General features: G+C 35.5%; 1 long non-coding RNA gene across 1 annotated transcript; it reads left to right on the forward strand.

Moving 5' to 3' along the window:
* Positions 1-2,407: 2,407 nt before the first annotated feature.
* LOC127858413 (uncharacterized) lies at positions 2,408-8,825 on the forward strand. The gene is made up of 3 exons (XR_008038884.1): positions 2,408-3,629; positions 6,776-6,884; positions 8,526-8,825. It is a non-coding gene; the product is annotated as an uncharacterized LOC127858413 (long non-coding RNA).
* The last annotated feature ends 18,713 nt before the right edge of the window (positions 8,826-27,538 follow it).

Raw genomic sequence — 27,538 nt, forward strand, 5'->3', positions numbered from 1 at the left:
AATGTATTCAGATCCCCACAGCGTGCATGCATAAAACATGCATTTTGATACGCATTTATGGTGACTCGAGTGCATTCCATTATCTTCATCGACATTTCCCACAACTTGTATGATTAATAAGGGCCTATTTCCAGATCAGAAGGGCTGCTACCAAATGTCTAAGTGTCGGCAATTACAATAATAAGAAGCGCACATGCACTTTCCGTTTCGGAGGAATAACCCATTTATGCCTAGTGGACTCTCCCATCCTTATAATTTGGATCAATTTATTTCCAAAATTAGGGATGTCTAGTATTTTTATTTCTATATTTAGAATATTTCTTACAGAAATTCCTTTAAGCAAACAGCAGAGACCCTGATGGGACGCCGCATCATGCGGCGTCTCATCTGGGTCTACGCTGTTTGCCAAGGCCTTTTTTCTAGACGCTAGGCATAAATGGGATAATGTTTCAATAACTGCAATCGTTTAATGATTGTTTAAGCCCACCAATTCGAGTCATGTGCATAGTTCAAATAGGCGTCTACCGGACACACTGAGTGTTTCAGATACCACTTTGGCTCGTATCCAGTAAATATTTTTAGGAATATAATTTTATACATTTTATTTTTGTTTGCTTATTTTAAGGGGAACCATTTGAAGCTATACATTATTTGTTTGTAGCAAACTAAGCATTATGCCTCAATGTACACCGATTATGTGTATTATCAGATTCTTGTATTGTAATGGCATTTCCTCTGCAGCTTGGGTCCACAGAAGCTCAATTCAAGTACAATTAGGTCACAACTATTGAAGACAGGGCGAAGCGTTCCACTAAAATCTCTTTAATTGTTCTTAATTGTAGAAGGCTGAAAGCTGGCATAGCAAAAAGGCTGCTTTCGATTATTCATTAAGAGGTTATCCTGAAAGTAGGACCATGAATGATTAACACCTGAAAGTGATCTCGTACCAAATTGTACCACTCGAAACCTCTTAACTTATTTGGACTAATCTATTGCAACAATAACTTTAAAGTAGCGTAATATAATGAGTCGCGTTCTGAGAAAACTGGGCATAATGTATGTGCGTAAAGTGCCGTCCCAGATTAGCCTGTGCAAACCACACAGGCTAATCAGGGATGACACTTTCCGCCTTAACTTGATTTTCGGTAAGGAGGGACTTCCTTGAAACTAAAAATACCATAAAAGATGAAAGTGTCGTCCCTGATTAGCCTGTGCACAGGCTAATCTGGGACGAAACTTTACGCACATGCATTATGCCGTTTTCTCAGAACACGGCTCTATTGTTCATCGAAATTTATCACGTTAATCATGCAATCATTGGCAAACAAACGTAAACCTTCGAAAGTTCAAGAGAAACAGACAATAAATTCAATCGGTTGCTGATACTTCTCCTAATCTTCAAATAAGTCTTTAGCATGAACATGTTGCTTTGTCCATACCCACTTTGTCGAAAAATGATGGTCTTTAATTACAAACATTCTTTTTATAACACTGATAGCATTTACGATCAAAAGCGGAAACGATTCTTATGTGCCGTATATTGTATTATCAGTCTATTGACAAGCAGCGAATTAATGATTTACCGTACATGCTGCAAAAAAACAACTCAATCTCAAAGAAAATAACAAACCCACATATGTAGTCACCTCACCAAAACACATAGCAAAACATGTTGACATTTGGGCAAATATTTTTCTTCGTACGCAAAACATTTGCAGCGACAACGCCCTCTCTCGATTTCTTGTATTTTTTTGCAAATGCCTACATGGGCCCAGAGTCAAGTCCGTCCGTATCGAATGAAATCATCACATGACATTCTCCAATGACATTTTGCACGTACATCATTAAACACCTGCTGTTGCACACGAATGACGAACTGTCCTTGAAAATAAGATGATAATTTCAATGCAAGTAAGTCTATTTGAGTTCAGTTTTGAATAATGCGCATAATGCGTTCATGTATTCAAATGAATATCAAGTCTTATATCTAGTTGTCCAACATTTTGCTTTATTTTTGTGATATTGTTACCACCTTAAAATGGTGTAAAGCGACGCGTATACAAAATAACTTCACTAAATATCTGGCTTATGGAACTTTAACTGACATAAAAAATGTTGGACGAATAACGATCCTTTACATTATATTTAAACTCGAAATGAAAATTTAGCTGTAATTAACGAGTGTTATGTTTAAATTTTTAATGTGTGTCGTTTTAAAGCTCAGCTCTCGTAAATCTAAATTAACCGTGAGAAAACAGGACTAAATGATTTTCGAGTTTGAAAATTATTCACCCGATTTTCATCGAGGGTTCAAAAGACGCCGATTCAAAGAACGGTTGAAGTTCAATAAAAATCATTAGCTACTGCGTCTTTCAAAGGCCATTGTCCTAGAAAGTATTCGATTTTATCCCATTTTCAGCGCGACATTGACGGTATAACACGTTGTGGAATATACTTGCTTGTATTCAACACTGTGGAATATACCTGTCGCGTGCACGGACTACTTTTTAAATGACGTCATGCGATATGCGCTAAAATTAGGTCGATATTGTTTGGTTCATTGATCGAATTTTAAGGTCACCCATTAGAAGAAAATGTGCATATGTTGCAAAAAATATATATATGTCATATTCAACAAAAGAACTGTTGAAATAAAATATAAAATTACACGATTTTTGTTTTGTTATTTTTTTATTTATATTTACTTTACCACTAAATGATTTTTCATAAGAAACAAAGTCGACAAAACTTAAGGCTTACTAGTAAGCTTCAAAATTATACGACCTTCAACCTTTAAATCTAGTCATATGACATCATTTTTCGCCATCCGTATAATGAATCAGCTGATTGATGGCGTCATAAAATGACATACTTATTGCGTCATTTTCCCCATTTTTTGACGATTTATTATAAACGCGATTTATTTCACATGTTTTCTACATGTACTGTATGTCGACATATCTGAATTGTCAATTGATCACATTTTCCTTATTTCGTGTAATGTGCATTGTTTATAACCAAAGCATATACTTTTGACATTTACCTTAAATATTAAGAATGTACAACAAGCCATACACATATCGCACAGTTCATGAATAATCTGCTATGTTTGCTTTCCTATTTAATTCACGTTAGGCATAGAGCTGTGTAAAGTATAAGATGGTAAAAATAGCACCACACTGGAATTGGGAACGTCCCATTTTGTACACGGGTATTTTCTACTCATTTATCTTTTGTGTACTGGAATGTTTTCCATTCTTTGTGTATTTATATATTAAATTATTTTTTCGTACAATAAGGGCATTTACCATAGATAAATAAAACATTGTGCAAGTTTAAACATAATTATGTTTGTATGCAGAAATCTGCAAATGCAACCGAGTTTACCAACGGCTATTATTAGATAAACTGCTCCGGTTCATTTGCATAACAGTAATGTAGAGTACATGACGTAGCGTGTGACGAAGAAGAAAGTTAATCGCGTTCATAAACCCATTTGAATAAAGTGTTAGAATGGCATAAGGGTCTTTATTTACCTATGCTAAAATAATTATTAAAGACCCTAGATGCAAAATCGTCAATTATTGAGTTAAATGGATTATTAGATGGATTTTAAAGGATAATTAAAGGTAAGATACTAGTTCTTACGTGTTTTGATTTTTGAAATTGTACTTTTGTCGTTCCCTGTTCTCGGGGAAATGATTTTAACATGGGCGCCATTGATGCATCGGATCACACACGGCATACCCATAACATTATATAAAAACACGTTCTGCGCGTCCTTAAATTCGTCGTCCGAAGTCGGAAAACGTATTGCCCTGTATATTTTGTCAAATAAAGTGTCAGTCGCTGCAATTGTCTGTTTACTCGTCAAAATTGTCAAGGTCTTCGATAGCTAAAGAAACTTCAGCGTACAGTTTATCTAGTATTGACAGACCTGTACAAAGTCGCGCCAGTCAAAAATCATTAAAAGCGACATTTAAAGTTATGGTAGCCAGAACTAGGTCGTCGATGGTGTACATGTATGTTGACATCGACAGCATTTTGTCAGGATCATTCGCCGCCATATTGGATTTTGATCATTTCCTTTCGAAAATAAAATTATAGTAAAGTAAAATCTTCTTTTCGCGGTCGTAAAGTGTTAAACTTCGCATACTGCATAAAATTGAATGTAGGCATATGGTGATATTTTTACTTGTTTCACAGTTTGTTTGTGAATTTTTAAAGACTATTTTGCGTACCAGAACAAATACATGTATATCACTACGCATGGTTACAGTTGTTAGATTTTAAGCGCTTTTATGACTGAATTAAAATTATTGTTAAGGTTACTGGATCGATTTATGTTAAATGTCACGTTGAAAAAATCAAATGGGATAAATAGAATACTAGGATTAGCGTTGAATACAGAGAAGCTTATGTTGCTCGGCTCGAACACCGAAAGCGCTCGCCAAGGCTCGCACTTCCGGCGTTCTAAGCCTCGCAACATAAACTTCTCTGTATTCAACGCTAACCTAGTATTCTCTATGTTTCTCTTTTCGTGATGATAAATACAATCGAACAGATCTGAAATTAATTAAACCACACAATGAACCCTACACGCAATATTTTCCTTATGTATACAAAACAAGAGGGTGGGGTACACTCTTGTTTACTTACGAAAGAACAAACAGCATAAATGTCTAGAATTATTTACACTTGCAGAAGCCTTTTATCAGACACCTTTAGGGCAATTTTAACAGCATCCGCCGCCAAAGCTGACAAAAAAGCCTACTGCAGTGTTAAGTGGGGATTAATGACAATGACAAGCGTACTTCTAAGGGAGATAATTGGATGAATTACCAATATTTGATTACGTCACCGCATAAAAGACGCTGTCACGCGGTTTTAAGCCGAAGGCACCGGTGACATATGGCACTAATTATGGATAATTTTTCGTCGCCTTTTTAGCTTTTTTATCTGTGTCTTACACCTGGGTACAATTAAGTTACATTGTGTATTAATATTTCAATGATTTACAATATGTTTAAAGGTATCTTGAAATAAGTCTTTGAGTTTGAATCATCGTTTAAATAAAGCATGTATGACTTGCAATTAGTGTTCAACAGGTTGGTGGCCAATCTGTGCATATTTTCCTTTAATAAATTAGAGGTTCTTATTATATTAAGTTCTATAAGTACTTTAAAAATCTGATGTTAAGACCTATGTGTTATATTTCACGGCCATGTCACCTCGTTTTACCGGGGTAAGCATCTTCATTTCTTCATTTGCTGTCATTATTCGCTTCATGAAGGAATGCATTATTTCAATTAATTTCCACTGGGATTTTTAAACGTTTCATACTTGTTGAACCAAAGTATATGTAAAGCTTTACTTTGGTATGTTCGCTTCGTTTATATTTATATGTATCAAATTATTGTTTTTAAACAATGAACGACGTTGATATTGTTATGTAGCGCAACATATTATTAGATAATAAAATTAGTGCTTGTATGCTCTTGTAATGTTGTTTTTTTCTTCGTGATGCTTTTTAGACGAATAACATCTGTTATGCAAATATATAATATATATTATATAAAACTACAGTTTATGTACACCCACCTACGAAATATAAAACTCAACGACTAAGAGAACGCAATCTTATGATATAATTAATTACATAATATTTAATTTGCATGCACCCTTTTTACTGAACGCATATGCGTATCCATTTTAAATTTATTTAAGGATGTCTTAGATATGCAAAATTGTAAAAAATGTTATACAAAGAAAGATATAAAATCACATTTTTACTCGCTTGATTGATTATCATCTTCATACTAATATTTGTGCGCGTGACCTCGTAGAGCTGTTGCTGGCGCCGCACGCAACCTTTCACCATCAAGTGCAAAATTCTGCCGCTGTGTTGTGTCTGTCGACACTTTCCAATTGTACGCTAGATTACGGCTCTCTTTATTTCTCGTTATTTACTTTGTAGCCGGCAATAATTGGATAAACATACTTTACAAGTTGTTATATTTAAGCGTCACGGTTAATGATGTAAACGGCATTTCAATGATCTAAGCGACTCTGCAAATGATGTAAGCCGCCGAGGTCGTTTGAACATGAAAGACGCTGCAACATTTGACGATGAAGGAGACAAATTGCTCCAAATGAGATAAAATTGGAGATAAATGGCGATATTGTCACGTTTATTAACCGTACACGATTCAAATGAATCATCGCCCTATCGCCTATATGTTCCAATAATTGGATAATTATTTCGCCACCGTTATTTGATCATTGCCGTATCAAAATGGCCAAATACGTGGTGATATAAATTTATAATTATATCTGCAACATGTTTCAGCCTTTGAGAAACGTTTAAGGACGCGCGCATGAAAAGAACAGAAGCCGATAGAAATGACAAGTGTTTATTGTTCGCTTGCGACATCAAACGAGCAGCCTCGTTGTAAAATGCTGATAACTGTGTATCGCATATCACATGTAACAGATATAGAACTGCACTAAGGCTTGCTTTAACGTGATATCAGCTCCGACTGACACGTGTTAGTGCCTCTAACAAATTAATTTGAAAGTAATACCTTTGAAAAAGCACTGAACGCATTCATCAAATTTAGACTGTCAAGCGAACGTTTTATGCGGTTTAGAAGATTGCATCATAAGTTGCTTTTTTTTTGTTTTCAAAGGAATATCTCACAGATCATCAAGTAAACATTTAAAAATACTTCTGACACTGAAATACGAATACAGGTAAATAATTTTTTATTTACAGTTGCTTCGGACGAAAAGGCGTTTTAGAGTTTGGATGCGTAAGAATTGAACAAATTATACAAGTGTCAGAAGACGAAATGGGGATTTTGAGCCCATACAAAATATTACAAGTATGTGATGTTATCATGTTATATCTGATATTTAATATTGAAATTGAGAAATAAAATCTTTATTTCTATTTATAATTGAATACTTTATTGTGTGTGCATCAAAGAATACTATTGGCTTCTGCTGCAAAAGTATCATTTATTTGTTAAGAAGCGTTTGTTTATGCGAATATATCCCGGTAGATATAATTTCTAAATGGGCCACGATATGGGAAAACGGTGTTTAATGCTTTTGCTTAAAGCGTCGCCTAAGACTTGCATGTGCAGTCCGCACAAGCTATGAAGGGACGACACTTTTCGCTGTTATGCAGTTTATTGTTTAAAGGAATTCTCTTCTTCGAGAAAATCCCATTTTGGCGGAAAGTGTCGTCCAAGATTAGTCTGGGAGGAATTGAAATTCTAATCTGGGACGCCACTGTACGCACATGAATTAAGCCGCGTTTAAACAGTGCGACCCTCTCATTATGATTATCTATATAATATAAAGCCGGAAACCAGAAACCAATTTAACAAAATAAGTTCCCACTCTTATATTGCATGTCACATGCTGAAGGGTTCGGTGATAAATAACAAAACCAGTTGATCTATGATTGCTTCTGCCAATCTATGAACTACCGGTAATGGAAATCGGCAAACGCGTATTATCTTGATAATGATTGTCAATAAATAAATTAATCCCGTAACCATTATTCGCACGGTTCCTGTGCTCTTTCTGGTGATTAATTCAAAGTATGTATTGGCAACAGATTTGACGACTTACATTTGATGCACTCCACTTACAACTCTCATACGATCTTGGATAGCATTTAATGAGATTGTTGAAGTCAATACTATACACAAGTGTTTAGTTTACGGTTATGACGAGTTGTGCTCCAGACAGAAATATTACCGCAATACATGTCAGTGCTTTGCTGAAAGTATTTATCGAACATTCTACGACCCATAATGATCAGTTTGTCTTTAGACCGATCATTGATTTATTAATAAGCGCTTTTGAAAATAAAAACTTATTTAGCAACAGGCTTTCTTTTAACCCTTACAGTGCGGGAACCGAGTTGTGAAGGCCTTTGCAAACAGTTTGGATCCAGATGAGACGCCACAGAACGTGGCGTCTCATCTGGATCCAAACTGTTTGCTATTCTGATAGTATTCTTTGAAAAAAAAATCGAAGAAAATGCTAATTTTAGAAATTTAGCAGACGACATTTTAGCAGACGACAAATTTCCCAGCATGCAAAGGGTTAATGATCGTTTAACTGTGATAAAGATAAACACTCAGAATTATCAGGAAAACCACAAGCGATACAGATTTTAAACGTTTCTGCTTGCATCTCGTGGGAACGTCGCCCCCCAACCTTTATACTTTTTACGAAATTTTTACCTAACTACGCGTAAATGTGTGTGTCTACGTCGGCTATTTTGTTTCGTGCATCTGCATTTTATAACGTGCTTGCAAACAGACTTGGCGGAGCAGACGGAATTTTGAAACATTACCTTGTGGGTGTTATTTAGGGGGAAAAAACTGGGCCAAAGGCTGTTTGTCTCGTGTTCGCATCATCTGGCATTCGTGATATAAACCACGGTCTATTTGTAACAAAGCATACAAAATATTTTCTTAATAATATGCCCTTTAACCTCGTTGCAGCCTGTTTGTTGTGGAAATCTGCAGCAGCGCTGTTTTAAAGGCACCGGCGTGTGTTGTATATGACTGATCTCCGACCTTGGAATAAGAACAGCTTGTTATGTTTTTGTACATTGACCTAATTCTCTTGGTTGTATATAAATGTATTATGTCTAGACGATTTTCTTTCTTTTTTAACCCATTTATGCCTAGTGGACTCTCCCCTCCTTCTAAATTGGATCAATTTATTTCCAAAATTAGGGATGTCAAGTATATTTATTTCTATATTTAGAATATTTCTTACGAAAATTCCTTAAAGCAAACAGCGCAGACCCAGATGAGACGCCGCATCATGCGGCGTCTCATTTTGGGTCTACGCTGTTTGCCAAGGCCTTTTTCTAGACGCTAGGCATACGTGGGTTAACTTTTGGCAAGAAAGAACCTTTCGGTATTTAGTAAAGTACATGTACACGTACTTAATGGATACATGACGAAATGTGGTACATAATTATGCATACAGCACCAGGGATAGAGATTCCTTTGTGCGTTGTTTAGTCGATAGTGTTATGTTTTGTTGTTTTTGTGTGCTTTTTTCATTATTATGTGCTCCTTTTGTTTAGGATTATCAGCAATATTTTATTAAGTATTTTTAATAAATACCATTTAAAATCATTATGAATCACTGGTACTCGGTGCAATCAGAGGCAAACAGTTGTTCGAGTTTGTGTTTTTCTTCATTGAATTACATGTAATGTTTTATTATTATGTTTTAAAAAATCACATCGGCGTCTTCAATGAAAGTGCAATATACATATTAATAGCTCTGTTTTGTTCTTTGTGTGTGTGTGGGGGGGGGGGGGGGTATATAAAGTTAAACGCTTGTATAAAGATATAATATAACATAAAAAGAAAGTCTGATACAAATGTAAATTCACACTTTATTCACATTTCAAGTTTCTTGCCACAAGGTTCGGTGAATAATTACGGTAACAGATGAAAAATTGTTGCTGTTTTTTTATCAAATTAAAGGGGCCTTTTCACAGATTTTGGCATTTTTTAACTTATTCATTAAATGCTTTATATCGATAAATGTAAACATTGGATCGTAAAAGCTCCAGTAAAAAATCAAGAATAAAATTTAAAAAAGGAAAAGAACATTGCCCGGATCAGGTTTCGAACCAGTGACCCCTGGAGTCCTGCCAGAGTCCTGAAGTAAAAACGGTTTAGCCTACTGAGCTATTCCGCCGAGTACATATACCTGAAGTATTTTATACCTTATATAAGCAATCTTCGTAGTTTCACAAAATTTAACGACAAAAACAGAACTCTCCAAATTATTCAATCGTTTCGCGTTGCAACGCTTTATAATTTTTAGGTTTTAAAATCGTCAAAAGATGCATATAATGGCTATATTAGACCATGGTAAATGTTCAGTATTACTTTTTCCTCACAAATATCATAACTAAAACGAAAATTTGCGAATCTGAAACAACTTTTTTCAATTTTGTCAATTTACCAAAGCGTGAAAAGATCCCTTTAAATATCTGGGAAATTGGAAATTTTCAATCCACAAGCATCTGCAAGAATTACGATGATTGTGTTTGTCTCACGATGTCTCATAAATGTTTGACTCCCATAGGTTCCCGGGTTCTGGCTGGTAATCAATCAGTGTATATATTGGCAACTGTTTCCACAGCTAACTGTAATACACTAACCACTCACATACGATTGTTCATACCATTTAACGAGCATGCAAACGATAAATCTGCAATTGCATTAAATTTATGATTTATTGAGACGTAATCATTACCGTAACACGTGTCCCATCTTAGCTGAAACAATTTACGGAAGAGTCTATTATACTGCATCGGCTTAGAGAAAACTGTTTTATTGATTTTATCGCAGTTTTGAGAAAATAAAGCTCCATCCTCAAAACCTGCTATCATATTATAATCTTTGAAATGAGATAAAATAAACGCTGAGATGATTTTGAAAACCACGAGCTATAAAGATTTAGACGTTTCTGCTCAGATCTCGTGGGAATGTTGTCTAACAGCGTTGTTCTGGAATCGAATAATGGCGGGAAATGTCTTCTGCAAACTTGATATATTGAAAATAAATTACTACGCGTAAATGTTTTTCTACGTCAGCTATCGTGTTTCCTGATGTGGAATTATAGTCGTGCGTGCGAAGAGAATTACAGAAGCAGACGAAATTTTTGAAACTTTATCACGCGCATGTTATCAAACAAATACATGTCAAACTGGGCCAAAGGTATTTCGTCTGGCGCCATGGGCGTCCGCATACAGGGGCAAATGGGGTCAGCTGACCCCCTCCCCCCCCCCTGGAAAATTGATGAGTGAAAAAGATACATTTAGTTGAATATGGAAAAATCTATACGTGTACAATTATGATTCCTGAATTAAACAATTTGGGTCAGAAAGACCTCTGGTTAGTTTCACACATTTATCAACTCCCATTTACATGTAAACAAGTCATGGATGCGGTTATTGCACAATTTATTAACTCTCAAAACATTGTTTTAAACATGATTCATTCGTGCGGAGAAGTCAATTTATTAACAATTAACATTTATTCAGTCCCTAAATAGAATGTAAAGGCGATGTCGGTCTCTGCCGAATTTCTCGATGATTTTTTTTATAAAAATATTCCTGTCGGTGTTGATCCGATCCCTGTGAACCTCATCATGCATTATTCTGAGAGCCTGTCGTCGGACATGAGGGATCTTAGCCATGTCTTGACTCGTCTCAGCGTGCTAAATGATCGTTCCACCGTACAAGTGGTGGGGGACAGGTATAATAATATGATCATCACCTAACGCACGACCGGAAACAAATCCGTTTTTTGACCAAGTCAACAAAATCTTACTCATTCTATTTGATGGATTCCTTCGTGTTCCCGTTGTACCATGACATTGCGTCTTGTTCAAAATTATCGATTTGATAAAATTCGTCGATGGTTAGGACTGTATCTTTATTGTCTGATCGATTGAAATTTTGATGTGGTTCGGATGGAGTTGATATAACATGAACGCAGTCATATTAGATTATGAAAATCGGCTTTCTAGAGACTGGATCAGTGAGTCCATGTACGGAGTATAAATCGTGCGTCGATAGTATTCTTCACTGGTTCCACAAACATTTGCTCTGTGTACTTGACGGCCACATTGCCGTGGTATTGTCATTGTAACACCAATATTTTTGGCTGTTTTTAATGCCGGACCGAATATATCCTCAGCGAAAATCGCATTTTCTAGATGATCGGTGAACATCGATGTATGATTTTCAACGTGCTTTTTGACACCGATCATGTTTAATTGAACAGCCTGAAGTGCTTGTGTAATGGACTCTAAAATAGACGCATATTTGGCTATTATGTGGAGCTTTATCACAAATGTCGCCGTTCCACTTGCCGTCCATAGCTGATGTGCAGTCTGTCGTCCTTTCGTATTCTGTTCGTTTTGCGCTTTATATTTTAACTGACGGCGTATTTCGATGAAATAGTTAATATTAAAGATTCGTATGCTTTTTTACTTTGCAGTCCACCTTGTTTCGCTTTACAATGGTGTGTTCGGAACTAGCCGTCTTCTCATAGGGCTCTCTCTGAAATACTTAATGTTTGCTTTCACAATCCCTATGTGCGTCAGAAAATGTATTTTGATTCTATATGAGAAAAGTCACTATGATCAAAGGAGAGAACAATATATTTGTTTGTCAGAAACACAATGCCCCCTAATGCGCCGTTTTGAATTATTTTTTTGACCTTTGACCTTGAAGGATGACCTTGACCTTTCACCACTTAAAATTTGCAGCTCCATGAGATACACATGCATGCCAAATATCAAGTAGTATGTCAATATGGCAAAAGTTATGAAGAAGGTTAAAGTGTTTGAATTTGTTTTGTTTTTAGCCTTGAACTTGAAAGATGACCTCGACCTTGACCTTTCACCACTCAAAATGTGCAGCTCCATGAGATACACATGTATGCCAAATATCAAGTTGTTATCTTCAATATTGCAAAAGTTATGACCAAGGTTAAAGTTTTGGTTAAAGTTTTGGGACACGCACATACAATGACAGACAGGCCAAAAACAATATACCCCCGATCTTTCGATCCGGGGGCATAACAATTGGTATATCCTACTCCAATACAGTCAATTTATCAATTACAAATCCTAACTCGTAAACTTCCAGATATACTTCATGATGCACCATTATCTGGCCTTATTCTTTAATTTTTCTACGCCTCCGGCGGCAAAGGGTCAGAAAGCCCCCCTTGACACCCCCTGGGAAAATTCCTGCGGACGCCCGTGTCTGGCGCTCGCAACAGCTGGTATATGGGTCTTTGTAACAAAGGTAGAACAATGTTACATAAGTTACAGTATATAAGACATTTAACCTCGGGTCAGGTCGGGCTACAAAGACCTCGTGAAGAGGCCATTAGGACCTGAAAATAAACTCTGATATACGCACTGAAGATTATTTATTGTGCAAATATTTTCATGCGCTTTATTAACTGACCTGGGGAATGTTGATTCTGCCGGATCTTTGACATTGGACTTTTATCCACTTGTGCTGTATTTTGGTTTTGATCATTTGTTGGTTGTATACGTGTTTTTTTCTAGACGAAGTCTTGTAACGATTCCGCTAATAAGCATTTTATATTATTTAAAGTACATGTAAATTTACTTACCCGGATGCGCCAATTCACATGGGTGCACTCGTACAATCATTGCATAAGGCCAGTTTCGACCCCATCTGTCATTAATTAAAGTGAATTTATTTCCAATGTTAATTTTATGGATACAAATCCGCTATGAAAACAAACAAAAAAAAGAAAGAGAAAATTTGGGAAGCAATTTTAGCAATGTTTCTTCAACTTTAAAGCGAATCCATACTTAAAATGACCCTGAACATCTTCATGATCTTTATTTCGTGGTTGTTTTTTTTAACTTTAAGGTAGGTTTATCTCTTCAATCTACGTACATGCATCATCGACAGCTTAATTTTTTTTCATGCGGCTAACAAAATGCGTGTTTTTTGTGATCCGACATTGTGTTTGATAATAACATCGCTAATCAGGTCAACGCCGTATTAAAGATCTTATGACAATTTTAATTTAAGATTGACTTTGGGGTTAACAAATATACATTTTTGATCTTTATATTCGTAAAATAAAAGACAAATAGACCATTGAAATTAATTAAGAAAATGACTGAAATTTACCACTTAAAGAGGTTATATAAAAAACTTAATTATTATTGGTTATACAAGGTAAGCAAAGTAAAAAAAATATACAATTACTGAAAACTAATAAAAGAGGCTACGTGGTATTTAATACGCTTCTTAAAGACACATCGTAATTTGAATGTTCCGTTCGATGTTTCACAAGACTGACCCCGTAAGTATATCTTCGCATGAATATCTCCAGTTTACTACGCTTAACGAGTTTCCACTTCAAAGAAATTCGCTTGTTCTTACGAGCTTCCTCGTTCTTCAAGCAATTTTTGCTTGGAATTTCTTGTGAAAATGTTGCACTCAGTCGAAAAGCTTTCCAAAACACCTGTCAATTCTAAAAGTCGATGTATCATGCACATTACACAATTACATAATAATCATTTCAAACTAGAAACTAACGTATACATCATCCTAAGTTGCTCTAATTTGTATGGCCCTTGGTTAACGTTTCTGCAATTGGGCGAGGAAAATAAAACGTTTGCAATGTCTCGTTTTCAAAGCAAATAACAGTTAATTCGTCAATGATGAATTGACAAATTAGCTGAACACGTTAAGCGTCGGATATTATCGTAAATGCTGCAAATGTTTGCTAATGTTTATTGCACATTATGGGTATAATATCGGCTACTTGGACATTTTGAATAACGCGAATTCTATTCAGATGCTTGAGTGGAATTTATAATGGTCGTAAGTCCAGACGGCCTCTATCACAAACGGTTTCTGTCAATTGTACCGTGAAACATGTCTGGCTTTCTTAATAATAATATATTCGTTCACCTGCTTGTAGATAATGTCGACGTGTTTATGAGTTAAAAGCATCAGAAAGTAGAATTCACTGTATAATTATTATGTCTTTATAATTTCCAAAGAAAACTTCATATTGGATATTCAAAAATGTAATGCTGAATTGGCAGGTCAACGTTGGAGGAAAGAAAGTTCTGTGTCATTATTAGATGTTTTAATGTTAAAATAATGAAGTTCCCTTACTCAAGGTACACTGAAATTTAAATTAAAATGGCTATTAAAGTGTCACCGTGAAATGTCTTACACCGCCCAGTTTCGTTGACCAGATTTATTCGGGACATTTTAATGATTTGTCCGAGGCCTCTAAACTTTTGGATTATTTTTATATGATCGTAAACAGCCCATCAACGACTTTCACCCCTTGTTAAAATCGTATCTTTTCAGTCCGGTCGTGTCCCTATTTTCTCATATATGACCCCTGGAGGTCCCTCGACATATGGTGACCAGAAATAATTAATAGCCGCGGTTGATGCCGGACTTTCATTGTGAGGGCGGGTACATAGAGCGTCTTGGGGGTAAAATAAAGCAATTAATGACTCTTTAATGCCAATATTGGAGGCGATTAACGGTAAATCGACCTCACGCATGCGCGCTATGGTTTCCGGCCAAGGCTGTGATTAAACACCTGCAAATTAAGCGTTATGAATTGATTGTGGATATTCGTTTAATTAGGGAACGTCTTTGATACACCGTTGTACATACATCAGAAAGACAATATGGCTGGACATTAGAAATGTATGAACATAAAAGCTCTTCAAAGGACTTTCTTTTTTTATGATGCATACACAGTTTGTCATTAAAATACTTTTTAAGGTGATCTTTTTAGGTGATCTGCCAGCATAAGTAAGAAAAAAAATCACGCTATACGGATCAAAATGAAGTATTCATAGCTGCGTTATAACTAGTCCTGATTTGTTTTCCATCTTTATATTGTCTTGTGTTAACTTGAATTAATGAAGGCATGTAGTAAAAAGTAATCCGCGCATACTGATAACGTTGCATTTTTAAGGAGGTGTTGCTTCTAATATTATTTTGCCCCAAATACCATTTAGTCATTGTTTAGTAACTTGAAACAGAAGGTGAAAGTTTGGGCATCCGGGACAAACTTGTCATCGTTTTTTAATATTATGATCTATTCAAACAATAAATAAGGCATAATTTGCTCGGTATCCTATGTCACTATTATCAACGTTTTCACACACACGTACACTTATAGACAAGGGATATTTTGCCCGGTATCCCATGACACTTTTATCAAAATTTTCACATACATCTTACCGTATACAGTCGATGCTATACATGTAAAATAATGATAGTAATTCACTCAACATATAAGTCGTAAGATAAAACAAAGTTATATCTTTCATATCTATTTAAATACAGGAAAATCACGGACCAATATGGCTGCCAACAACGCAATTATTGTGTAACTTTTTGTTTCACATTTCTTTATCAATAGACCTCCTTTTATTTTAAAAATATTTTCCTGATATAAACAACAATTATAACGCTCCGGAACCACTGCGTATTTGAAGCCAAATGGAACTAAAATTTACAATACTTTTGTTTCGAGTGGTATGGACTGTGCGGTGTAGTCGTGCAGTTTAACCGCTACAATTTTCTGCTTCATTTCCAAAATGATTTATTTGTTGCATTGACATTTCTTAACAATCAGAATAACTTTCATTCCCTTCGTGCTAATTGGCCAATTTCGCGCAGCCATATTGGAAGTTTTATAGAACACTGCTGTGCGCATGTGCCATGACACGATAACGCAAGACACGCCGGAAGTTGTCGAAAACAAGCGCGCGCAGCACTATTGTCCTATCCGTGAGTTTTTGCAGCTCAACGGAATGAGACCAGTGATAACGGCAGTTTCTTCAATTGGTGGCACGCGTTGTTGCAATTGAGTTGCATTCTAGAAGGCTGATAGAGGCAATAACAAATGCGCCGCCCAATTTGTCAACCGTTGAGCTGCATTTTGTCACGTTTTTCAAATGCCATGGAAACTGTGCCAAATTACTTCTTGTACATGTATACACACAATTGATAGGCGTTTGGCTTCAAAATCTCATTTGTACGCGTAGACATGCTAAATATAAAATTAAAGTAAATATTTTACTGATTAAAAAAATAACATAAACTAATAACTTATTACTATTATCAAGTTGAATTACTCTTGATGATCTTAGCAATATTTCCACGGAATATCCATTTAGCATTTCCAGAGAATTGCAATGATATAATGTGCGACATTTTTCCTTACTGAACAAAATTAACGTTCGACGATTGAAAACAGAACATTTTCTCTTCATTTTTGTACATCGATATATTTGTGTTAGTGTGAATATAATGCGGTCGAAGAGGACCGAGGCTATATTTGATTAAACAGCAAGCGCATGTCTACAAAATTGTTCTCACGTTCTAACAATCAAATAAAACAAGAACACCGACAAACAAGTCTTTCAGTGAGCCTTGTTCTGAGAAAACCGGGCTTTATGCATGTGCTTAAAGTGTCGTCCCAGATTAGCCTGTGCAGTCCGCACAGGCTAATAAGGGACGACACTTTCCGCCAAAACTTGATTTTTGGTAAGGAGGGACTTTTTTGAAACTAAAAATACTGTAAAAGCGGAAAGAGTCGTCCCTGATTAGCCTGTGCGGACTGCACAGGCTAATCTGGGACGACACTTTACGCACATGCATTAGGCCCAGTTTTCTCAGTACGCGGCTCCAATAATGAATCTTCATTCTGTTGGAAGCGCGTGTCATAATTTACCACAGTAATTGCATAGTTATGGTACTGATGAGGACTACTGCCGAGATAGAGCTTAGAGGGCGCTGCGAAGCCTGCATTCCTGTGGGGTGGGGCATGCGTTCGGTGCCAAATGTCGTCTGCTTATCTTTATAAGTTGGCAGAAAGTGTCATACCGCAGGAATGTGCTGGGAACATCACTTCTGTCGATGCGCCGCTGTGAAGTCAGTGTTACGGAAATTATAACGAACGAAAACATGTGTTGATTAATTAATAATTGATATAAATAACGTGTTCTTCGGATAATTGTGATTTTTTTTAATTTAGATTTAAAATAATAAATTTTTATGAATCCATGAATAAATATATTTGATGTTTGATATTATCATAGTTGTCATCGCTGTCATATTCATCATTATCCCACTCCTCATCATCAGCAAACACCACCATCATCATAACCATCACCACTATCACAATCATCACTATCGTCACTTTCATCAACATCGTTGTCGTCATCGCCCTCCTTATAATCATCATCATTATCGCCAAAGCTATTGAAGGCGCTTGTAAAAAAAAGATAACATGTATATTTAAATTTACGAACTTCTGTCTGCCTCCATTCTAGTACAAGAAAGCTCATTTGAACCTTATTCAGCCATCCGGTACTGTGATTTTAAAAATCATATAAAAATAGATAAACTAAAGTCTCATGCATGCAAGACCTGTTAAAAGTAAGGATTTTAATAAATTGTTTCCTCTTCGAACTTATTTATACATTATATTCACTGTGTTAAGTGCATACACTATTGCATAGCATGCTCGTCGCATAGTGTGCATGTATTAATTAAATCCCTGAATTTGTTAGGCAATTACATTACGTTCCACTGCAAGATAAGGTGATCGTTTTTTCCCTGTATTTACTGAAAGTAAATGTTAGTTAGTTTCAACATATTTATTTGCATAAATGGGATCTGGATTGGGGAGTTGTTTAACAATATGTGGCGACACTGTTTGCACATACATTGAGCCCCGTTTTCTCATCCGAAGAAGCAAGTGAGATAAATATGATGAAAGCATTTGATTCTGAATTTTGTAAAGATTTTAGTTTCTTCTATGTGCTTAAGTGTCTGATTTTTTAATCACATTTTCTTTACTACAGAAAAGAAGTAACCCACAATAAAATAAATTATAGCGACTTCGAAGGTGTTTATTTCCTAGTTTTGAGTTGTCGCATTCAGTGCCGTTAAACTAAAGCTGGTATGCACATTCTAACTCTGGTATAATAAAAGTTCGGTTAAAGTAAATAAGTTGTTTCTACATAATTAAATCTTCAGTTTTCAAAGAACATCTATCTTTTAAAAGCATGCGGCATTACTAGCATTTATATGATCTGAAATATTTGCATTTCAGCTTAATGTAAGTCATTGATGTTTTTTTTTCTTATCTAACGCTGACAATAAAATATTTGGAACTGAAATGAAAGAGAATCTACAGATAGTGTTTATATACAAAAAGGAATTCAATTTCAAGATGTTTTTTATAATGAAGACCTTCGTGTAACACTCAATCAAAGTCTTTGGAAACATCGCAAAACACAAGTATGTTTTTTTTTTCTTAAGAAGATTTTCGCGTACAGAGTCGTACATTTATAAAAGTTGGTAACCAATGCTATTATTAATACCGGACTGAGCTTGATGGAAAAGATTACTTGCGAGCATTGCGTGATAGAAATGGTGCAATAAGACTCTTTCGAGTACAATGTACTTAATTCAGTAGTGATTCTAGGCTCTAGGCAATAGTAACTGCTGTCGTGCTTATCTTTTTTTTTCATCAGGGAATCATACTTGCTTTTTTTCAATAACAATTAAATTTTTCATCGATTTTAGGATATTCTAAACCAAATGGATAACGGCGCACTCAATGTTTTAGCAGGATTTTTAGGACACAGTGGATAATACCATGTTTGTCATAGAGGCGCCATTTATATTTTAAGATTGGCAATTAATTGTGGCAAGTTGTAATTTTCGTGAAAATGTTTACGTGAGTCAAATTTATCCGCCGATATTAATTGTTCTATTTTGACTAAGCACGTGTACGGAGAGTTAATTTTCCAAATGTGTCAACAGGGAAAATGCTAGATAAATATAGTTTTGATTTCAATGAGGTGGGAAATTATAATCGCCGCGTGGTAAAAATGATATCTTATCCGATTATATCAACAAACCGTTTAAATTGGGTAACACTGTATGATTAGGACGCGTGACCCCGTTGTCCTCATGATAACCAGACATCTACACGTCATTTTTTTGCCAAGTAAATAACACGTTTCTGATTACTCGTCAAATTTACTAGATATTACTAAGATTGACATCCAGTTCACTTTTAAATTGATATTGATATCTCGTTTCTTAATTCATGGTGAACTTAATTGATGCGTTGACATAAATGGCACAGGTAATATTACACTAAATTCCACAATCGTTAAGGTCACGTGTCAAGCGTCTGGGCGTTCATGATTATGAAACAGAATATGGGTTGATTCCGTGACATCGTGTAATCGATGAAAATGAACGAGCGTATTAACCGATATTCAACCCTAATGTTTCAACTAAGGACCCTGTAAATCGGCCTAAATAGTACGAACTCGGCTCACGAAATGTCGTGTTGTTTAAAAAAAAACTATACAAAACAATAACTTAAAAAACATGATCTCATGTTCGGCACGTTAAAAAGATACTAAAAATAAAAGATACATCATAAAACCTTTAAGATTAAGTTACATAAAATTAAATTGAACATGTTATATTTTTATGACTTATCGTCTGTTTGTTGTTTATAATGAAAACTAAATATAATAATAGGTCAACCATTGCCAGAATGGACTTTCGGATGATAAGAATTTTACTAAATTTGGAGTCCATGAAATGGTACCAACCAAAACGTCTTTGTGTAATTTACAGTCAAGTCGTACAAAAACAACGTTAAAGCATTGCTTAAAAATAAATCAAATTGTTTCTTCCATGTTTCGTAAGCATTAAGACATCGGTAGAATTTTTATATCTGCGCATTAACCCATGCGTTACACGAAACTGACATACTTATCAATTGAAAACAATTTATTTCAAATGTAATTTTATATATTTGACACACGTACACATGAATGCAACGAGAGTGACTTCAAACGATTTGATTATTATATATGTTCCCTTTGTCAAATATGCATCGTCATTGTATTCAAAAGGTGTTTTGGCGAGCTTTTGAAATGAACATTGATACGAATATAATGAAGTCACCCGATAACTGACACTGACAGTGTAACAGGTAGGGATCAAATAACGAGCATACAGCTCATATCGGATACTCGTTTACTACGTCTTGTACTGGTTTTACCGAAACATGATAACATAATTAAGCATTTATTTATAATTTATCGTTTATTTTTTACTTCATGTTATTCTTTAGGAAGTGTTATATACGGATATTTGATTTATTATTTATTGATAATTAATTCCCGAAAAATATCTATTATAGAAGTTTCTAATCTCGCTGTATTCCCAAATGCTGACCTGATCCAATATTTGGAAACTTCATCGGATTTCACATTTAATAAATGTGCTTGTTATCTCGTACAATTCGTACAGTTATATGCGCATAAAGTTACTTCGATTGTTTGATTATCAAACCATTTGCGACATGTCGTAAAAATGCTAAATCATCTCGATATTTCCGATTTATCAAATTATACAATTGTTATATATAATCGGGTTTTTTAGTTGGTCGCGTTAGCGGCCGACTAAATTTACAGAGCATATTTGGCAAATCAGTATGTGCTTAGAAGCCTTAAGTACGGTAAGAACCACAACTCACTCTGCTTAGGACGATTACCGCTGCCTGTCTGCAGCAGACGACAAATGATTATGCTCCAGCAGTGAGTGTATATACCAGCTTGTAAGACGACATTGGCCAGTCTAGTGTTTATCATTGGAATCTGTACATTTTGACTGCTTTCAGGGAAAACGGGGCTTAATGCACGTCAAATAAGATTAGCATGTGCACGCTGAGTAGCCTGTGCAATGTGCACAAGCTAATCAAGGACGACAACAGCGAACAATTTCAGTGCCTTCAGCGCTTTGATTTTCTCTTGAGCCCGTTGTGTGGCGTTTGACTCAGTTTTAGTTTTTCGATGTGGCGCAACTAAATCGTGTCAGTGCGTTTCATGTGACTCAATAAAATCAACTGAGCAGTTTAAATACGTTTTGTTATCTAGCGGTTGACAAATTTGCAAAAGCAAAATATTTTGAAACAATTTTCTGACAAATGTTCTCTTAATATAAAGCATGATGGAATTATTCAGAAAGTTTTATAAACGAGTATTTGATTGATTATTAATTGTAAATTATTTCCCGAAAATATCTTTTGTAAAAAATTATCATCTGTTTGTATTCCCAAATGCTTACAGGATCCACTACTAGTATTTGGAAACTTCCGCGGATTTAACATTTGATAAATGTGTTTGTTAGCTCGTACAATTATATTCGCATTGAGGTACCTCGATTGTAAGGTTTCTAAACCCATAGCGACATGTCGTTAAAAAGCTAAATCTTCTCGATTATTTAGGTTATTAAATTGCTTTATATAATCGTGTTTTTTTATTCCCTGGGAGCCCGTTGTGTGGGCCTTTTTACGCAGTTTTAGTTTTTCGCTCTGGCGCAACTAAATCGTATCAGTGCGTTTTATGTGACTATAAATTCAACTGAGCAGTTTAAAATGCGTTATTTTATCTAGCGGTACAATTTTTACAAAAGCAAAATATTTTGATTTTTTTTTCTCGCAAATGTCCTCAAAAAATAAAACACGACAGAAAAACAAAACCGCCACGATTTCAAAGCTAGAGAAAGCACTGTATGCAATGTGTAGTTACCAAATAACAATAAACAAAACCAGGGAAGTGGTTATGACCTTGAATGAAGCCGCTCTGTAAAATAAACAAAAACGTAAAAGTCAAGAGACGATGATAAACAGAACAGAACAGATATTTATTACGACTTGTACATAGAACATCGTCAGTCTAAACCATAGTATGATAGACATATCAACAGGTCATGTGAAAAATAAGTGATAATACAAAATGTAGTAATGAACATACTGTAAAACATAATACATGATAGTAGTGGGAAAACACAAAATACTGGTAATCGCGTTTATAAAAAGCATATGTGCGGCAGGATGGCAATCAGCTATAATGCTGTTAACATTTATGGAAAATGAACTGATTAACAAATTGGTCATTTTATGTATGTAATGTTGGTTATTATGCTAATAAATATAAGGAAATAGCCAACATATAATGCGTTGGTTATATAAGGCAGCACAATGTAAAAATCAGACATGTCTGTTACACATATGTATAAAGATACATTTTTAGTTCCGTAAATAAATGTTAACAATAGAGTATATAACAAATAACATAAATATATAAATACATATTGATCATTATGCTTATTATATTAGCAAATATATTAAATAATTATACACATTAGATTATATACATACCATTGAACATACGATTGCACAAACAAACAAACAATAGAAACCGCGGAACACGACAAAAAAAATCAGTTGGTCGTGTTTTTCCTGTAAAGTCAATGATAAACAGGGCTTCTTGAACAAAAACAGATACACGAGATAAAATAAAAATGTTTGACGATGCAAAAGTGCGTTATCCTGTGATCCAAACGTGTAGACGTAGTTATCATAACGGCGTGCGCGAGAACGGTGTTAGCGGGAAAGATAAATGCACGATACCGCTTGACACTTTCAGATCCGATCGGGACCATTGAAATAAAGTTTTAATTAAGCTGAAACCTGCCACTACGAAGCGGCGATGCATATTTACATAGACATTAATTTGTTATGCTCCTAGAAGAACTGTTTACGCGCGGAGTTGATGGAGCGCCGATCGCTACAATAATTCTCAACATGCATAAATCATGCGCGCGTTTGAGCTCATTTAAATTCTGATTTATTTGACATTTGAACGCTAAGCACCCGCGAGAGGACGAGCGACTCTCGCCCTGGCAATTTATAACTGCACTCTCATTCCTTTCAAACTCGACCTACCTAATTAGTGTTAAATCGCCTCTCATAGACCGGCGACGTGCGCATGCCCGGTAGGTCACCCCGTTCACGTGGCAGTCACGAGCCTATGAAAACGAAGATGCGCGATATTAATGTCGTAGAAATATATCGGAGACACCAAACTCGTCAAAAACACGTGTCGTCAGTATTGTTACTATGTTTCGAGGGCTTTGGTGGAAAATTGACCGCATGTTTATTAGCCAGACATTATTCTCAGCGGCTAACAAGAAGAGTTGTAATAGGCAATCGTTTCGACCCACTCGTTTGGTCGCATTAAGAAATAAATGGATTGATCACTCTTGATAATTTTGGCATTTCTCATCTGTTGAAATACAAGGACCATATTACCCATAGTGCTTTATAAAATTTATGAAAATAAACTGTACGCAAAGCTTAAACAAATCTTTCTTTAAACTTCAATGATAAATTTTGGCTAGTGTATGTGGATAATGTTCATAAAATACATGTATATCACATACAAAAAGCCTTTTCTTCAAGGTAACGAATTTTAGAAGAATACGTAGTTTTTCCAGGCGTAAAAAAATCGGTGAACACAAATTGATCATTTGTTCGACATATTTGGCCCAGAAAACATGGACCAAGCGACTGCATTTAATAGGTTTTACGTTTTTTAGGTTTTATTTGTATTACACGCTCAATATAATCAGAGGATAGCGCAGAATACAAATGTGCCCATGCGTGAATTAAACGCTTGTTTTCATTGACCAAATTTTCCTCTCCATACAATCTGCATGGCCTATATGCTGTTCTAGACTACGGCTAGTGATGTTCATACAAGCTACCTACGCTTTTGCTGCAGTTTATTTCTGGCGTCCCTTATATTTAATCAAATAAATAAACAGTAAAGTTCCCCATCTTGTCCTGTCATTTTGTCAGCTTAAATCACTGGGCGACTACATTCATAAATATAAACCGATAAACCACACCCAGTATTTTAAGTCCATTAAATCAAATCACAATAGTTTAAAGGTAAGATATTTGTTTTGTCAACTTTTCACATTTTATTTGCTCATACCGCCCATTCACTTTTTATACGGTGTACCGATATGGACGACATATCAAAAGCATCGGCATGCAAATATGTATTACATGTTGTTTCAGACAAAAAATCTAGAAGGGAAATGACATTTGTGTGTACGAGATGACCAGACAGCTTTATGATGCCATTTTGCACGATTAAAAGTTTCTCGACAAATAAACAGCTTTCATCCTTATGTGTGTGGACTTACCTAAAATGAATAACAAATAAACGTTTCTTTCGGTTGACAAAATCTGACGCGAAGCCCTGTGAACGCAATAAAAAAATAATTCAACGATTGTGGCAAATCAGACGAACCACTGATCAATTTGCTATGTTTTTTTTTTAGTTGGTGGCGTTAGCGGCCAGCTAAATTTACAGAGCATTGTTTTCAAAAAAGTATGTGCTTAAAAGCCTAAGTACCGATAGAACCACAAATCATTTTGCTAGGGATGATTACCGCTGCCTGTCTGCAGCAGACGATGTCTGCAGTAGACAACAGATGATTCAACTATGGCAGTGAGTGTATATACCATCTTGTAGGACGACATTGGCCAGTCTAGTGTTTATCATTGAAATCTGTACGTATTGGCTGCTTTCAGGGAAAACAGGGCTTAATGCACGCCACATAAGATTAGCCTGTGCACACTGATTAGCCTTTGCAATGTGCACAAGCTTATCAAGGACGAGAACAGCGGACAACTTCAGTGCCTTCAGCGCTTTGATTATGATACGCCGTTTGTAACGGCAGTTGTTTGTTGGTGCAAACGTTTATGTGTTATGTACTGGTAGAGTTCAAATTCTCAATCGTTGCCCGGCATCAGACTGAATGATTCGTTTCTCTGTAAAACATGGACATTTTCGTTTTTATGTTGCATCCGTGCCATTACGCACTTGTTAAAAAAAAAAAAAAAAAAAAACGGCCAAAAGCAAATGTAAGTATTATACAATTAAGTTATTTTTTCGGCCGTTATGCCTCCTTTACGATTTTAGTAGTGTATTTTCTGAGACGAAATTTTTTCTTCTATTTATAAAAAAACTGCAGAATTTTTTATCACGCACGCTTAAACTGGAATTAAATAGTGTTTTGTCCATATTGCTGTTATAGATACGCTGTCTAAGATTATTAATGTATGTAAAGAATGAACAAAAACGATTTAATTGAAAAATGCATTGTAACTTTTAAAATAAATATGTGGTAAACATCAGTTGCTAGAGAATGTTGTTTTGCCATTGCTAAACATGCGTGCATTTAATAGAAATGCGTGGTTTTCTCTTGACAGACATATGTCATACACTTTACGCGACAAATGACAATGTTTTAAACAAATCGAGCGACACACGTCGCTTTGGAAAATGCCACGAAGATATGACATTTAAATTTGTCATCACAAGTGCCATTTAGTGTTTTTACAACGTTGTTGTATTTCGCTGACTACGCATTTGTCACATGTGCTAGGGTTTACGTGGTGTTTATTTTGTTGTTGATATTTTGACGTTCGTTTTTCACTAAAGATCGTTTAAAATGCTTTCGTTTTATGGTGTACTCGAGCTCCAAACTTTTTGTACAATAAGTCACTTTTCACTCCTGTAAAATTGGTATGTATTATCGAACATAACACATGAGGATGTCGCCGCACATCTTAAACGTGAACAAAAGTCTGGTGTTCCTCAAAGAATATTCATGATAAAGATCGCCCGCGTTTATGAGCGACGCGTTCACGTTTAGGTGCTTACAAATGCAACAGAAATGAGTCGGTTTAACGCGTGGAGTGAACTAACCATAGTCATATATGTGTGGTTCGAAAAATCGAATATGATCGTCAGATTAAAAATTGTGATGACAATTAACTTGTATAATAAAGATAATGATGGTGATTATGATGAAAATGATGATGCTTGAGGTGAGGATTATAATGATTATAATGGCTGTGGTGATCATGATGATAATTGGGATTATGTTAATGTTAATAAATTGGAAGGGTTAAACTTCGGGCCTGTCCAACCGTGCTTTTGATTAAACATGTTTAATGCATACAATTTAAACTAGGTAATCAAACGATACAATTAAACATAGGTATTGCATAAACATAATACAAATCTTGTGTTGCGGTTCGGGCCCTTGGCCTTGAAGACAGATTCTTAAAGGTTGCAAATGAAGCGTATAAAACTTGGATGTAGTAAAAAAGGTCTTTAATTAAATTTAACTCTCTAAGGCATTACAAACGCGCCAAAATACGTATCGAAGTGGTAAAGGGTTACCTCCCCTACCATGTCACGTGCGGATTCCCTCCAGAGTTCAATGCATTAGCAGAAACACCTGTCCCGCGATTCTGTTATTTTTCATATCGCAAAATATAATCTGGAGAATGATTAAGTTTGTGTTTTTTCTTGTTCATTACAACATAACATGTGTCAATAATAATGAAGATTGATTAATGCATAAATTGTTCTCGATAGATAAATGATAAAATTGCATTTTTTGCGCCGCGCTATCAGGGAATACGATCTCTCCGTGTTAGCGAGAAGCGAAAAATACTTCTAAAACTATCAGAAAGCTTTCTGCCGCTGTTTACATTAGGTGGTATAAATCTGTCACGGTGAAACAAGGCCGAGATATTGCCAGGGTTTATGTTACCGAACTTGAAGTGCTCGTTGATTATCTAATTAACAAATAATATCTGTAGCTCTTCATGCCAAATGTTCAAATGCCAAGTTGTTAAAAGTCCATTTTGTCGCGCTGTTAATTGGAAAATACGGGAACTTGTTTATGTTCAAATTTTCAAAGGGTGATTATTCTGCCCGTTCGGATTTCGTCTCTGAAACCTGTCTTGCTAAAATATCCCATTAGCCAATTACTGAACAGCGATGTATATTTTTAACGGGTTAACCTTTTGTACGTTTACAAAGAATATATTTATAGTGATTGTGCTTAAATAAATACTGAATTGGCTTTGGATAACAGATAAAAAGCACACGAAATTTCCATAAACCACACTGTTCTTATGAATAACAGTTGAGAACACCATGCATAAACCTAATAAAG

The sequence above is a fragment of the Dreissena polymorpha genome, chromosome 14 (assembly GCF_020536995.1).
Source record: "Dreissena polymorpha isolate Duluth1 chromosome 14, UMN_Dpol_1.0, whole genome shotgun sequence".
NCBI classification, from domain to species: Eukaryota; Metazoa; Mollusca; class Bivalvia; order Myida; family Dreissenidae; genus Dreissena; species Dreissena polymorpha.